This window comes from Ptychodera flava, chromosome 19 (genome assembly GCF_041260155.1).
Source record: "Ptychodera flava strain L36383 chromosome 19, AS_Pfla_20210202, whole genome shotgun sequence".
NCBI classification, from domain to species: domain Eukaryota; kingdom Metazoa; phylum Hemichordata; class Enteropneusta; family Ptychoderidae; genus Ptychodera; species Ptychodera flava.
In genome coordinates, this window is record NC_091946.1 from 24,590,641 (window position 1) to 24,595,562 (window position 4,922).

Here is a 4,922-nt window from a genome sequence, read left to right on the forward strand (position 1 = left end):
TTTTCTACCCAGGGAAAATAAAGAGCTACGAAACTGAAAGACGTACCCATCCATCCTGCTGGCCTCTTGTTGGCATTTCGCATGTCTCATTGTAATATGGCGGCCAATCAATGACGTCATCAACCACTATTCCAATGGAACACGTTGATTGCATTGTTTTCTACTCGTAAAAACAAGAAAACAAATTATCAACACTACATAATGAAACAAAATTTAAACCATGAATTTATATACATTGAGAGTTACTTGACACAGAATTTTATGCACTGAAAATTTTTGGTGGGATTGTGAAAATTACATGGCTTTTAAAGTTGTAAAATTATTCTCTAATTCTAAACAGAGATAAAATATAATTAAGGCATCTTACCGGAGCACTAGGCAAGGAGATTTTTAAGGTGTATTTGGAGTCTATATCGTAATCTAGATAACCATTCACTGAAATATTACCGGTAATTGCATCCACTTTGAATCGATCATTCTGAAGACAGCAAAGTAACAAAAAACAGCATAAAAGTCATTTTGCATATTTTGAATGTGAACGTGGCCGAGTTTTGGTGCCTTGCAGATATCAACAAGCAAGGAAGGTCAATCGAGCACGTATGCTTTCAACTTTTTGTTGCAGTTGCATCAATAATTAGACATTTTATACATGCATATTAATGGTCCGTTGGAGAGAGAGCTTATATGATTTTTCCTGTGAGTTAGATGATATATTTGCATTTGAATATAGATTCGAATTTGCATATACACCATGACAGAGAAATGAATCATTAGCTTTGGAGAAAATGGTAATACGGCTAGTTTTCAATCGGGTTCGAACACTTAACCTAAGAAATGGGAAATAAAACTATCATTTGACATCTAACCTTGTTGCCGTCAATTATTCTTACGCCCTCATAGCCAGATTGTGAAGAAAGCGTTCCCACCGTTTCGGTCATAGAGGAGGAAGCGTTGCCAGATGTGTTATCCTGTGTAAATACAGTCAATTATACAATAAACAAATAACATATTGAGGTAATACGAACCTCGAAAGTAAAAGACTTAAAACATTTGCTCAAACTTCTTTAATGAAACCTTTTAACAACTCTCTTACTAAATCAAATGTACCATTCAAAGTTTGAAACAAATTACATAAAATTACCGATATTTGATAATGTTCGTCATCCCTGTGTTAACTCTATGGGGAAAATATCTTTTTTTCTTTCAAAAATCTAAGACGGTAAAACCTTTGTTATTCCAAGAGCTTAAAAGGAGCCCTCACAAACAATAGATTAGAGTGGTAAAGTTAAAAGAAATAGAGTCCGAATATCTGTTTCCTAGGAGCATTCGACCTTTATTCCCAGGCTGACAGTTTGTCTACGTATCATGTTATACGGACGACCTATTTATCAAGGCTTAATCATAAATTAATTCAGAAAAAAATATTTTTCAAATCAGATGTCTCCATTATAAAGTCTGGTTAGGGATAAAATAAACTGCCATCTCAGTAAGTGGATTATATAACCAACACCATGCATGTGCAGGTTACCTAATGAGAAATATAGCGACAAAGCCTAATGGTTTAAGCTGTTTTAGAGTCATTTACGAAATTTTACACCGAGGTGGAGCTGTGATGCCAAGAAAAGTTTTCACTGACATTAAAATTCTATGACATGAAATTTTACCATGGCAATACCTCAAAGTTATAAAATGAGAGAAAAACAGATGTGAGCAGACAAGCCAATAATCTTACCCAGTTTGTAGTATTTACAACTCTGTCATTAACTAGTAGCTGATAATGATCAGCCGTTAACGTAGACCCATTGGTGATGGTTGTGTCGCCGTTTCGCCGTCGCAAAGTGAAAATGACTTTCCCAATTGGAGTGTCCTGGAATCATATTGAAGATTAAGCGCTACCATATACACGCATGCGTCCAGACACTCACAGCCGTTGCTTTCATTTGAATAACAGCAGAGTTTATGGGAAATTACGGGTAGCTTAGCTGAAAACAAGTCGCCTCACTCTATACATACTTGTTCTGCACTTATGATTCCAACATTGTGCCACTATATGACAGGAAAAATAATTCAATATTGTTAGTGATTGATTGTCCATGGAGTTGGTGTATCAAGTACTTATGTGCAAACATGTATACGTTTGATGTCACTTGCTTTCTTACCCACCTCACGAACGTGAACTTTGAATTCGCATGGCAAAATTGCGTCATCTTCCAAATCCGTCCCTTCTCCTCTCGAGAGGCACGTGATCACTAAAGAGAGGGGTAATAAATAAATGTGTTTTGTTGATGTTGAATTACAATATGACACGTGACAAGGAAGTTGGTCATACGACTGTTATACGTCATATTTTCAAAAGTAAGAAACATAATTTATTAAATGAGGTGCTCATGCACGATTTGGTAATTTGTTTGACTTTTTAATATTTGGTTTCGACACTTTGAGGATATAGGAACAGTAACTGTTCTTTCGTTTTGTTCGTTGTAGACATGTAAACCTGTCCTTAATTTTTCTACATTAGAAAGCCGTCTGATCGAAATTTTATTATTGTACACTTCTTTCACACAAAATCGTTTTGATCAAAAATTGTGACGCTAAAAGCGTTCTGATCATCAATTGTAACGCAAAAAAATTCAGTTGTCGAGAAACAACAGACCAATTTGCAGCAACTGCCTACGTTGGCGTTGTCTCATCACTCGCTCAGTTAGCCTGCTCCGGGAGAAAAAACTAGGCAAGGAACTTTTAGAAATGTGTTTTCTAAACGTGAAACAATTATTAATGTAACTTTTCTCCGGAATATTCATTGCATGGCAGTACAAAGTTGGCATTTTCTTTAAGATTTACTCTAGCATCTGACAAGTCCCTGAAAATGGTTCACTTACCATGCTCTATAAAAGTAGTATGCGCCTCGAAAGTGAAAGACTTAAACTTTTGCTCAAACTTTCCTCAATGTATATTTTAACCATTCTCTTTCAAAATCAAGAATGAAAATCGGGGGCACCGTGCAAATTTTGGTACTAGAGAACAATTACTTGGCATTTACCGATGTTTAATTTCAAAAATGGCCGCCGTCCTTATGTTAACTCTGTGAGGAAAAATAAAATTTTCGATTTTCGAAAAACTAAAGACGGTGAAGTTTTCTCTCACCAAGAGCTTTAAAATGAACCCCGAAAAGTGGTAGATCAGAAAAGAATTGATAAAATTTGAAAGCCCGAATATCTGTACCCGAGGCGCGATCTACCTTAAAGTCAGGGCCTCAAAACTTCATGGATATATCCCAAAGGGACACATGCAAACACTGGGTCCTAAGAACGACGCATGCAAAACAGAGCCAAAAAGTAGTAAGAATCATAAAACTGGTGTGACAAAAAATGCCTTCATTGCAGTTGGTTAATACAAGTAGCTAGCTTTTCTCGTAAGCCACTTACCTGGTAATACAACAAGTAACAATCTTAGCGCGAGTTTTTCTCTCCACATTTTGGATAGTAAGCAACGGTGACACCACTGAAACAGAATTTATCAGTCTGTCGTAGGATTCGGATTACTTTCAGATTGAAAACTAGTTACACCATGCTGACCAACGCTGTATTAAACATATAAGTGGGGAATACCAAAGGCTATTTACAAATTTTATCAGACCTACTCATTTATCATTGCAGGGTCTAGTCTGTATATGAGGCTGCGATGACCGACAGGATTATAGATGGTTAATAATTAACGTGGGAGAACGAGAAGGTATTGAAATGAGTAAATAGCCACATGTCTTGACCAGTGTTTCTGCTGTGACGTCATGATACATTGACGTCATACATGTAAGCCATTAATATGATATGTTTGCTCGACTTTCTTATACTAATCAATTCCTGGGACCAACTTATGTTCCGATATTGAAGTACTTTTTAACTTTGAATTCAAGTATTTTTCTAAATAGACAGGTTTGGCTACACGTTTTACGTGAACGTGAACGCGTAACGTCACGAATTTCTGCGATGATGTCATCGACTTGTGCGTACGTTCTCCTTGTACACGGAGCCAGCGTCGCGTATACGTGGAGACAGCTGTTTTCACGTAATTTGTAAACGTGTAAATTTATTCTCTTCTTTAGGTATCAAAACATGATATAAACTATGAATCATTCATACTACATCCTCAAAGATATTCATGAATTTTCGTTAGTTTTATGCGAAATTTCTTATTTGATTCGCAGCATACTGGGTAACTATTGAGCTGTCTCGATGATGCGGAAACAGACTACGAGAACTCTAGCTGAGCAGAACCATTTCTTGCGCGTGCCACACGAACGCGTAGTCAAAGCGATTTTTGCACGTGAACGTGTACGCCAACGCCAACGTGGATTTTACGCGTTCACGTTCACGTAAAACGTGTAGCCAAACCTGTCTAATGTCCTGTTCCCAAACCTCACACATGCCTCTGCAGCGTGGCCGGACATTGTTTTTCTCTTGAATGATTGCATATCGGGAAACCCAACACACTTGATTTATTTGGGGTTTTTAGCTCACGTGTGTAAACACGTGGGCTATTGTCATAGCGATGTCTGTCTGTCTGTCCGTGTGTGTGTGTGTGTGTTGTGTGTGTGTGTGTGTGTCTGTCTGTCTGTTTACACGATAACTCAAAAACGCCTGAACGGATTCACGTCAGATTTGGTACACAGGTACCATATGCTACTTGCAAGAACTGATTAGATTTTGGTTAGTGTGGCTTGCATATTAATGAAGTTATGCAATATCGTTTTTTTTCCGTACAATGGTTTCCATATGGAGACGGTAATGACAGTGTAGACATATATCAAGAAATACTGCACAAAATTTCATGAAACTTTTCACAGATGACAATCTAAGAACATTATGATGATACTGTGAGTGTCATGTCAATTATTTGCTCATTTGCATATTTAATTAACTTTT

At 37.1% G+C, this 4,922-nt stretch overlaps 1 long non-coding RNA gene across 1 annotated transcript; it reads right to left on the minus strand.

Annotated features, from left to right (window-relative positions):
* Positions 1–397: 397 nt before the first annotated feature.
* Positions 398–1,765, minus strand: LOC139118275 (uncharacterized). Its single transcript, XR_011548661.1, has 3 exons — positions 1,733–1,765; positions 867–968; positions 398–478 (listed from the first exon to the last, which is right to left on the minus strand). It is a non-coding gene; the product is annotated as an uncharacterized lncRNA (long non-coding RNA).
* Between the last annotated feature and the right edge of the window lie 3,157 nt (positions 1,766–4,922).